Raw genomic sequence first — 12,370 nt, 5'->3', positions numbered from 1 at the left:
TTGTATCCTCTTGATCTACTTTAGTGGTCTTATTGCTCTAGTTAGAAATTCAAATACTATACAGAAGAGTGGGCAGCCTTGTCTTGTCCCTGAAGTTAGTAGAATTGCTTTGAGTTTCTCTTTGTTTAATTTGATGTTGGCTATCAGATTGTTCTATATTGCCTTTATTATGCTTAGATATAGACCTTGTATCCTTGATTTCTCCAAGACTTTTATCATGAAGAGATATTGAAATTGTCACAGGCTTTTTCTGCATCTAATGAGATGATCATGTGTTTTTTTTTTTCTTTCAGTTTATTTATATGGTGGATTACATTGATGGATTTTCATATGTTGAACCATCCCTGCATCCTTGAGATGAGGCCTAATTGATCATGGTAGATGAAGTATTTGGTATGTTTTTTTATTTCATTTGTGAGTATGTATTGAGTATTTTTGCATCAATAGTCATGAGGGAAATTGGTCTGAAATTCTCTTTTAATTGAGTTTTTGCATGGGTTAGGTATGAGGGTAACCATGGCTTCATAGAATGATTTTGGTATGACTATTTCTATTTCCTTAGGAGTTATAGTAATGTTTAAACTGTTTACCTGATCTCTCATTAGCTTTGGTAAGTGAAATATATCAAGAAAATTGTCTATTTCCTTGAGGTTTTCCAATTTTGTGGAATACAGGCTTTTGAAGTGAGACCTAATGATTCGTTGGATTTCCTCAGTGTCTGTTGTTATGTCCCCCCTTTCATTTCTTATTAATTTGGATAACTGTGTTTCTACCTTTTAGTTACTTTGACTAGGGACCTGTCTATCATGTTAATTTTCTCAAAGAACTAGCTCTTGGTTTCATTGATTATTTGAATTTTTCTCTTTGTTTCTAATTTTTTTATTTCAGACATGAATTTGATTATTTCCACCATCTACTCCTCTTGGGTGTATTTGCTTCTTATTTTGATAGGGCTTTCTGGTGTACCTATAAGTTGCTTGTATGAGATATTTCCAATCTCTCTATGAAGGCACTTAGTGTTATGAACTTTCCTCTTAACACGGCTTTCGATGTGTTCATTAATTTTGGATAGTTGTGCTTCCATTTTCATTGAAGTCTAAGAAGTATAAATTTTTATTTCTTTCTTGACCCAATTGTCATTGCATAGGAAAGTTCAGTTTCCATGAGTTTGTTGGGTATAGTAGACAGGGCTGACATCTGTGGTCTCTTAGCATCAGTAAGATATCTGCCCAAGCCCTTCTGGATTTTATAGTGATTTTTAAGAAGCCAGCTGTAATTCTAATAGGTCTGCCTTTATATATGACTTCACCTTTTTTCCTTGCAGTTTTTAAATAGTCTTCCTTTGTTCTGTACATTTAATGTTTGATTATTATGTGGCAGGATGATTTTTTTTCTTGTTCAATCTATTTGGTGTTCTGTAAGTTTTTTGTATCTTTACAGGCATCGTTTTCTTTAGGTTGCAGAAGTTTTCTCCTATGACTTTACTGAAAATATTCTTTTGGTCTTGGAACTTGGGTTCTTCTTCTATTCCTATTATTCTTAGGTTTGAACTTTTCATTGTGTCCCAGATTTCTTGGATGTTTTGAGACAGAGATTTTTTAGATTTAACATTATATTTGATTGATGTATCAATTTCTGCAATCGTATCTTCTACCCCTGAGGTTCTCTCTTCCACCACTTGTATTTTGCTGATGATGCTTGTGTCTGTAGTTTCTGTCATCTTCCAGACATCTTCCACCCCAAGGATTGCCTCAGTTTGTATTTTCTTTATTGCTTCTATTGCCATTTTCAGGTCCTAGACAGTTTTATTCACTTCCTTCACTTGTCTAATTATATTTCCTGCATTTCAGTAAGGCATTAATTCATTTACTTCACTGGATTGAATTTTCTTGTATTTCTTTAAGGGTTTTATTCATATCCTCTTTTAAGGCCTCTATTATCTTTATAAGGTTGGATTTAAGGTTGCCCTCTTTTGCTTCAGCTGTACCAGGGTGTCCAAGGCTCACTGCAGTAGGATAGCTGGGTTCTGGTGATTCCATGTTGCCCTGGCTCTTGTTGATTGTGATCTTACACTGGCCTTTAGCCATCTGGTTGACCCTGGTGTTGGCTGGATGTTCCTGATGCTGACAGGACTCCTCCGGGAGGTAGGCAGAGCCTTGGGCATGCTGGTGTTGCTCAGAGAATATCGGCCTGCTCACTTCTGCTGGCTGGGTATTCCTGGGGACCTTCAGGCCTAGATGTTCCTCTGCTGGCTGTGTCTCAGGTGGGCAGAGGAAAGGCTGGGCAGGCTTTAGCCTGGATGTTCTTTTGGTCCAGCATGCCTGGATGGTCCTGAGGCCAGCAGGACTTCTCCAGAGTGGAGGTTATAGAACTGTGTGGGCTGTAACCCCTGGAAAGCAGGATGAAATCTGGGAATGCTTTTACCTGCCTCCTCCTGGGGCCAGAAGGACTTCTTCAGAGGAAAGATAATAGAGCTCTTAAAGTGGCATCTTTTTAACATTTTAACTTCTGGGAGCTCTATCAGGACTTTACTTAAAAATGAAGGATGTTCTCTGCAGTTTATGCAGGAATAATAAGGACAAATCCATTTTTAGAAACACTAGAAAATCTTGTCATTCTTAAAAAGAACCCCCCCCAAAAAAAAAAGATATGTTTCCAGAGTAAAAGTAGTCTTTGCCTTGCTTTGTTTCCAAATCCAATCAATTTTGGAAGATAGAAATGTTGATTCTACACACCTTCAACTATAGAAATAGAGAAAATCCAAGAAACACATGTGTAGCTTAGAATTCTAAGATACAGTCTCATTAAGAATTTGAAATTTAATCCTAGGACTATAGAACAAGCATTCTCCACCCATAGTTCACTATTACATTACTGTTTACACATTGGGGTGTGTCAAATATGACAAACAAATTTCAAGTCACAATAAAAGACCCTGAACAAGACCAAAATCGCAATTAAATTTAAATGTTTTGACAGCTAAATCATAGGGACAACAATCAGATTAGATAGTGCTGTAGCGATTATAATACCTAGAGTTTAACATCCTGTTTGTAAGACATTAAGGATGCTATTGAATAAAACAAACATGAGAGAGCAAATGAGCAATGCACAAACTAAAAAATTTCAAGACTCAGAAAGATTTCCTAAGGAAAAATAATACTCTAATACAAATAATGTCTTTGATGGACTTAATAGTAGGATGGGCATGGTTGAAAAGTGAATCTTTCAGGATGAAAATGTATCAGTAGAAAATTCCAAAACAGAACAGTGAAGAAGAAAACACAACATAGAATTAAGGAATTTAACTAGCAAAAATAAAAATAAAACAAAGTACACATGATGGGAATAATAAAGGAGAATAAAAAAAGGAAACGAATATTTATTTGAAGGAGTAATGACTCTATGCTGAATGATTGGACCCCCCCCCCATTCATATGCTGAAGACTTATCCAATCCTATTCATGAAGGTGAAGCTCAAATAAATAGGATTAGGGCCTTCTAAGAAGAGACACAAGGATGCTTGTCCCATCTCTACTTTCCTCCATGTGAGCATAGAATGGAAAAGTAGCAGTCACTAAAAGAACCTCTCTAACAACTGAAAACAGTCTAGTGCTTTGAGATTACATCCATAACTTCCAGGCCTTTGGGAACCATATGCTTTCTGCATTCAGATATCCAGTATCTAATACAATATTTTGAAAGCCTAAACTAAGATACTCCAAATCAGCTACAAATGTCTTTCAGACTATCAACCTTGGATAATGCAAAAATTACTCCTGCACATGGGCATTTTATATTTGAGCAACAAAGCATCAAAACTAAGCCCTGAAAGAAGTCAAAGGTAGAGGTTAAGTCACTCATAGAGAAACAAAGTTTATAATGGCATCAAACTCTTCCTGGGAAAACATTCCAGGAAAAAATACGAAATCAAGGACTTAAAATGTTGATTGCTAAGAATAAGAAGAAGTAAAAATCAACCCTATAAAAAACACTCTTCAAATATGAAGATAAATGAAAATGAAGGAATTGTGCACAAATTGATTTGATTTGCAACAATGTTGAAAACAAGATGTGAGTGAGATGGAACATTACACAGGTTAAAGTACAGAACTGCACAATGTAAGGGGAGTAGCAGAGAAAGTATAAGTGAGAGAAATTCCAACACTTTTAATATTTTTTGTTTATTGAATAAGTAATTTTGTTCAAACTAATATTAATAATGAAGTCTTCTAATATTTACTATGAAGATAAAAGTAAAATGAATAACAACAACGAGACAATTGATGGAAGAAATTGATGGACTATTTTGGTGTTATCAGATATATGCACAGGGTATGAAGCTTTACAGTATTGTTTGAAAGTGGAGTTAAATTAGCTCTAAATATATATTGTTAATAATAACCAGGTATAATTTTTGGAAAGAAAACCTATAACTGATATGCTAAGAAACAATAAAACACAATCACCTAAAATGTTCAATGAAATTCCACAAACAACAGAAGAAGCCTGGGAGAAAAACAATAGACATAAAACAAAGAGCAATAGACATAAAATAAAATACAAAATTGTAATAAAGTTGGTAGCTATTTTAGTATATCAGTAATCGCCTTAAGTGCCAATGCCATAAATTTTCAGATAAAAGCCATAGGTTCTTACAATATATAGTAAGTAATTCTAAATATGTTATTTGCAACTTGTTTAGTTTTAATACAATGCTATATGCATATGTCAAAAGTTACTGTATACTAACACAACTTAGGTTCTCATAGAATGTGGACCAAGATAGATCATATCTGGGGCCATAAATTTCACAATAATAGATTGAAAAGAAAAGAACATAATCATGCAATATTTTAGCTCAGAAAACAATAATATTATTTATGAAATTAAAAAACAGGAAAGATCAGAATTTTTGCCAAGTAAGCAATACAATTTTAAATAACACACAATTCAGACAAAAAATATACAGAAAAATAAAAGCCAATATAAAATGACAACTTATTAAAATTTTTTATAGACAGTGAAAACAGTACTTAGAGAAAAATCTATATCATTGAATGTATACCTTATGGAAAATTTAAAGTTAGTAATCCATACTTCTATAGAAAAGAGGGAAAGAAGTGCATTAAATATAAAGTAAGGTGAATAAAAAACTAATAAGACCACAGCAGAAATAAATGAAAATGAAAATCAATTATTACCAGAGAAAAACAGTAAAACAATATCAGGTCTTCGAGTCAATAAAACTAATATTCTTCTAACTAGAGAAATGGTGAGCAGGTAAGTAATTTATACTAGAAATTACAGAGTACAGATTAATACAGATTTCATAGACATTTAATTGATAATAAGTAAATATTATGACAATCTCCATAACTGATGAACTAGATAAAGTAGACAAATTCTTCAAAAGACACTGTCAGTTCTCACAAAGAAAGAGAGAATCTAAGTTGAGTAATATCTATTAAATAATTTGCATAGAAAACTAATTATCTTCTAAAACAGAATTAATTTTGCTCAGATGGATCCACTGTTGGATTCTATTAAACATTTCAGGATTAATATCCAGCCATTATTTAGACTCTTTTCTAGAAATTATAAACAAGGGAAACTTTAAAAAAAATTTACCAAGAGGAACAGCATTCTACTATCATTAACAGAGTAACATATTGCAAAAATGAGAAATGGAATACCAATACCTCTCATGAACCCAACTGCAAAAAAAAAAAAATCAAGTAATATCAAATACAACAATGTATAACACAAGTTATATACTATAGCTGGATAGAATTTCAATTATTGGATATTGGCACAACATTTAAAACTAATTTATATAATTCATCACTCCAATGAAGATGATAACTCACATAATTACATAAATTGTTGAAGAGAAATCATAATACGCATGTATAATAAAATCTCAGCACTGTTTTTACCACATTACACTGAAAGCCCTAGACTCACGCGTGCACATAGGCCCACGTATGCACACACATGCATGCACAAACAGAGAAAAGGTATAAAACATGTTCGTAATATGCCATTAGCTCCAGGTTCAATCCTCAGCACCCAAAAAATTCAAAATTTATCACAGAAAATAAAAGGTTGAATTCAATAATGGACCCATCCGAGCCCAATTAATTCTGTTTTATAAGAAAATTAATTATTTATTAAAATTATTTAATAGATATTATTGTACTTCTATTCTGTTTTTTTGTGAGAACTGACAAGAACATGAAAGAAAGAAATAAACTATCTTTGCAGATGAACATAAGAAGAATATGACAGAGTCAACAAAACTAGAACTTAGAAGGAAGTACAGCAAGGTTTTCGATGCATCAATAATAGTTAAAAGTTGGTTTTACACTTCACAGTATCAAGTAGAACTTTCTTCTTGGTATAAATTCATGATGAAATTTGAAATTATTTTTTAAATGAAAAAGGAGAGTTGGTGTAAAAGTCAAATGAATAAATTCTCACAAGCCACCTAGACCTGCTCTTTCCTGACTGAAAGGCTGGGCCCTCTGGGACTTGCCTTCCCTGGGCTAGGTAGAATTTGCTCCTCCCCAACCTAAAGACCTGGGTAATCCAAATCCCCCTCCATCACCCACCAGGTGGGGGCCCCCGCTCTTTTCTTCCCAACAGATCCCTATCTTCTGACACCTCTCTTGCCCATCCTTCAGGAAAGCACTGTTCATTTCCACCCCAAAGGCAGTCCATCTCTCTCATCTGCTTTTTCTGAGGTTCTGAGAGAGCAATGCACCCCAATCCTCTTTATTCCTTCAGGATTTCACACTTCACTGCTGTCAAATACCTGTTTCCTCTGGGATCAACTATGTCCATGTGTCAGATGAGGCCTACTTCTTTCTATCATATAAGCAGCCATCTCCTCCAGAATCTTGCTTCCAGATCTCCCAGATCTCCTTCCTGATCTCTGAGGCCTAGACACCCAGCTTCCAAGTTATCCTGCTTGTACCCACCAAAGTTTACTCATAGTAGGGAGACTAGACTTGGAAAGCCACACCAGAAGGTAGTAGAAAAGAGGATCAGCATGGGGCATGGTGAAATGAGGTCCTGTCTGTTAGACGCCTGACTGAAAAGAAGGCTAAAACTTTCATCCCTCAATATCATTTCCACAAGGGAAAAAATGACATCTCAGATCTCTTAAAACTTTATCGTCACACGCCTGGCAGTGGACAAAGAGACACCTTGTTGGTGTTAGTGTTTTTATATCAGTCAGGGGAAGAGCAGGTGGCAGTCTTTGTTCATCCTAGCTTGATGCCTGACTTGGTGGCCAAGTTTGTCTTATACCTAAGACTCAAAAGAATCAAACCAAATCAAATCCAGGCAGCACAGCGCAGGAGGAGGAAGACAGACAGAAACCTGCTGACTGCCACGCCATACTAAGACCTGCCCTCCAGTGCGCGGCACAGGCAGGCCATAGACACCCACTTGCCGTGAAGCCAAGCAGCACAGATGGAAGACGTCACTAAGGGACCCCCAGCAACATGTCCAGCTTGCAGTGGGAGCCATCACAATGTGCAAGTATATGATGGTTGGATGGGAGAGAAAGAGAAGTGGTGCCGCTTGAGCGTTCTGAAGAAGGGCAGAACCTGAGACTCCAGGGCGAAGAGGAGTCCCAGCCTGAGCTGCAGCTGAGGGCCATGTCTGTCCCCATGACTACGCAGCACCGGGGATTGGTGTCTATGTCTGTGGCTCATGTTACCACTACAGAACACGGGGCTGTCTCTGATCCGCTCAGCCACCAGGAACCATGCGCAGGTTGAGAGTGTGCATTACTGGACCCGCCCCTGGCTGGATGCAGCACTCTCGAGTGTTTGCCTCATCTCTCAGGAGCGGCACCACTCCAGAGAGCAGGCGCAGGCAGCACAGTGGAGCTGACTGTGGGGCCAGGGGACAGGAGAGCAGCCACAAGGGCAAGAGTGAGGGAGAGCTGACCCTGTCACCCCTCCGCTGTGAGCCCCTCGCCCTAGGAGAGCCTACTCCATGGTCATGAAAGTGGGTGAGCTGTCCCTGCCCCTTGCTCCTACAGCACTTAGGAGAGTGGGCTGTGCACCTCACGTTAGAAGCACAGTATGGCCGGCCCCAGTGGATGAGGGTGAGAGGGCGGGAGAGATGGCCCTGCCACTCCTCTGCTGTGAGGGTGTGTGAGATCAGGGGTGCTGCCCTTCCCCTTCCCCCTTCATCCCTTGCACATGCTGCAAGAGGCAGCTGTTAGGAGCTGGCAAAACCACACCCCACCGGAGACAATTATCAGCTGTGAACAAACTATGGCCCAACCTACAATTCCTCAGTTGAGATTAAAACAAAAACATATTTACATAATATAACTGAGTTTTTATGGAAACTTCCATAAAAACTTCCATTACAGCTAATATCCAAAATATATAAAGAAATCAAGAAATGAGACACCAACCAACCAAATAAGACAATTAAAAAGTGGAGTGCAGATCTACTCTTTAAAATTTGGGAAGAATTGAACTTCAGAAACAGGGATAACTGCAAATGGAGACTTCAAAAAGTGAACTCTACACATTGTTCAACTGCTCAACATTTTTAAATTTCATTGTTAATTTTGCCTGTGATAATTATTGAGCATTTATATAGTAACTGTAGCTGTCTTTCTTTGTATGTTCAACTAAGAATGTTAAATAAAAAGTCAGCTTTTAAAAACTTTCACCAAGTAGCAAATGGCCACTTCCTGCCCTGCTCTCTTTGCTGTTGTCAATGTCATTCAAATGGTTAATATGCGGTAGCAATGTTTCATTTTAAAGATAAGCAGCTACAAATGCTCTGCTCTTGAGTAATACGTTTAGGGGTAAAGTTATAACTTGACTTAAGAACCTTCTACTTAATTATTGTCACTTTCAAATTCCGGCTGCTTTGTACAACTCTGCATTGAGATAACCTTGCCTACCTCACAGCTGCTCCTCAGATGTCCCTTATTGTTCCTTTCCCGCTGCCTGGACTGCAAGTTTATTCAGAAGCATGGATGTGCGAGTCCCCTGCTTTTCATTCGGGTTTCTGCTCCACGATCATTAAAGCACAGTGTTTTGGTTGCTGTGTACGGAGCAGCACTCCTGGTCGGCCCTCCTAGTCCACTGTGTTTTCATCATAACACCACATGCCATTTTCTCATGTATGTATATTCTGTGTTCTGTAATCCATCTTTTTGATGGGGGAGGGGTGCTCTTTTTTTCTGTTATTAGCAATTTCTTCAGAACCCAAGATAATTTCTGCTAATACTTGCTGTTCAACAATTGCTAAAATATGAATGAATAAATGATTCATGTTGATGGTCACAGATGCCATATACAAAAATTATTTTGTTACTTGTTGATAACTTATCTGGGTTAACATCACCAAACACCTGACAACATTGTGAGTAATCTAGCTTTTCTTTACTTGAGTGATCTTAAACGTTCCAGATCTGAATTTGACCATCTTTTTTTCTCCCTGATCCTGATGTGCATATTAGACTGAGTTGCATCGTCCTTGGTGTGAAAACATTAAGCAAACAGAGCACAGGGTTGCTATATTGTTCAAGTCAGAAGTACATCATTTATTACGGGAATAAAATACAGAGAGATAAAATAGCCACAGAATGATGGGAGGTTTACGCTCTCTGTTCCATTTCACTCCCTCTCTATTTTACTTAAATTACAAAATGATGCTCCCGCTGCTGGTTGATAAATGTTGATTAATGTGATAGAGAGTTGTATTTGTTAGTGGGCAGAAGCCATGTAAATAAATCGAGCAGGTGAACTGGAGTTCACGGCGGCATTTCTGAGATTAAAGAGCGCGCCTAGCCCTCCGAGCTCACTTATTGCAATCAGGATGAATGTGCTCTTCTCGTAAATAGATGGCGTGAGCCCGCTGAGCAGCTCAGCGGGGCAGGTCTGCTTTTGTGTTGCTGGTGGCTGCTCTTCAGCAAATTTGGTCTCCTGGGAATTGTGGACCCTGTCAAGCTTCATTTCTCTTCCAGGATCTGAGGTTAGGGACGGGGATGAAGCGAATGGCTGTCAGTTTTCCTTCTTTGGAAACTCAGAGAGGAGGTGCACACTTGCATAGAACACACAAAAGTAGGCAAGCCTCTGAACTAAGTAATTTTAGATGAATGGCAATAAAGAGAACAGTGAAAGCAGCAATATAATCAACACACATATAAAACTTTACTGATCATGAAACTCTAATTCCCATTATCTTGCTTGCAAAGGACATTTTAGATAGAATCATGTCTTTTCTATGTCATGTAGGTATCATTTGTTCATCTTTTCTTGAACACGACTTTCTAGATTGTTATAGTAGTATAATAACCTCCTGAGATTCAATGCCTCTCCCAATATTTTTGTCTTTTCATGGAGTCTATGACCTTTTTATTTGGGACTCTAGAAACTAGCTCTGCTGAGGAGTCACTCTGCCTCTCCTATTTTCACGATCCCTTTCCTACCTGGTTTCATACTGGCTTATCTTCAAAGTCAGAGCTGTTTCTGATTGCCTTCCAGGAAGTATACTGGCCTTTGAATGCAGCCCCGGGGTGTATTCATGCCACACCTGTGAAGATCAGGCTGCATTCCCTGGGAAGACTCCTAATTTCCAAAACTAGTCATGTTAATGCTGAGGCCAGGGGACTGAGTGATTCCCATGTTATGAATGAAGACAGTCATGATGGCAGCATGTCCAGCCGTCAAAGGCACTGTTGCCACACCACGCTGCTGGAGAGGGCTTGTTTCCAACAGGCCTGTGAGCGCTGCCTTCTAGACAGTGCTCCATGTGAACAGCACCAAAAACTACAACCAGGAGACTGGGATATTGCTTAGAGGTAGTGAGCATTTGCTCAGCTTGGAAAGGCCATGTACTCAAACTCCTACAAAACAAATTAAATAAGAAACAGAAAATAGTTTTTGCATCGTGGTACTTTTAACTCTAGTTGGCCAGTTCTGATTTTTCCCTTTTGAAAACCAAGCATATCCTCAGTAAGTGTATCCAGTTCTAGAACGGCAGCTGAAGGTTATTGGCTGAGAGTAATACTCATGCGTAGCACCTGATGTGTTGCTTTGCTTCACAGGCCGCTATTGTGTGATTCAGTTTCTCACATACGGTTCTGTCTAGTGACTCCAGCCAAGGATTACAGGGAATGCTTGATTCCATCCTCAAACCTGATCACCTTTAATGCTAAAGTCAGTCAGCACAGGAGGAGCCTAGAACTCTTCACGTTTAAACGAAAGCACCTCAAGTATGGACATTTTTTTTTTTTAGCAAGTAACCTGTCTGCCCTCTTTCTTCATGTGCAAAAAGTGGATATTGTGAGGTACAATGAATCCATGCATACAATATGGTTGACGCTACTTAACCCCACGCTGGCCCTAGCAGCCTGGTGACAGATTGCCCATGCGTTGTCAGGGGAATGAATTCTTGCGTGTGCTCTTTGAACAGTCTTGATTTGCATGCTCCTCCATTTACCACAACTCTTCTTCTAGTCTGGAAAACAGAATGAATAGAAAAGCAGCCTGTGTGTTCACGTTCAATATATAAAAATCTTGTGATGGGTGTGCAGATGGAAGATCGCTATGTTTACACAGATAATGCTGGGCAGAGAGAGGGAGCATAGAAGCCTGTGTCTTTTGTAACATAATTGAGACCCAGAAAGAGTCCTTAAATCTTTCTTCAGTGCAGCAAACATGAAGCCAATCCACATATTTTAGCCCTTTAAGTGGACTTTCTGTTATTTGGCCCTAAAACACTCCTGTGTAGTTCAAGTATTACACCTCCGATTAGTGCCTTCTTAGCAAAGGGGAGCAACTTCTTGATGAGTCACTATCAATATCCAAGGGAGGCGATTTGGTTTTCTCGTTAGAAGTACTACATACTTGAGGAAACTGAGTGGGTCAAATTTACAGAGTTCACAGCCCTTCAACATAGTTTAAGTGTGTGTGTCTGTCAGCTGTGACCCAGTCCCGTTCCTGTCAGTGGCAAAATAGTTTACAAATGTCACCTTATGTCCTCTGAAACTTAGACTTCTTTTGCCTCATCCATTCCATTGCGAAGAGTTTGCACCCGATCATATATCTTACCTTAAGTACATGCCCCTCATGGTGGAACTCCTGGAAATTCACTCCATGAGTACTCTTGCACCTTGTATAGCAATTTAAGAACTAATGAGTCCTGAAGGATCAAACCCTGAACTGTGAGATTATGTTCAGCTAATTATGTAAATACATTCCATCTCAAAGAGAGATTTAATTTTATTTGGATATGCATTTGTTCTACATATATAAATGTGCATTATGAGTAGCCCTGTTGCCGGCAGAGGTAAGAAGAGGGGATCACGGGCCTGAAAATGGAG

At 38.5% G+C, this 12,370-nt stretch overlaps 1 non-coding gene across 1 annotated transcript; it reads left to right on the top strand.

Moving 5' to 3' along the window:
- Positions 1–7,184: 7,184 nt before the first annotated feature.
- LOC132652611 (small nucleolar RNA SNORA48) lies at positions 7,185–7,327 on the top strand. The gene has a single exon (XR_009590206.1). It is a non-coding gene; the product is annotated as a small nucleolar RNA SNORA48 (small nucleolar RNA).
- The last annotated feature ends 5,043 nt before the right edge of the window (positions 7,328–12,370 follow it).

This window comes from Meriones unguiculatus, chromosome 2 (assembly GCF_030254825.1).
Source record: "Meriones unguiculatus strain TT.TT164.6M chromosome 2, Bangor_MerUng_6.1, whole genome shotgun sequence".
Classification (NCBI taxonomy): Eukaryota; Metazoa; Chordata; class Mammalia; order Rodentia; family Muridae; genus Meriones; species Meriones unguiculatus.
The sequence above is the reverse complement of the archived record's forward strand: the minus strand, read 5'-3'. Positions and strand labels throughout refer to the sequence as shown.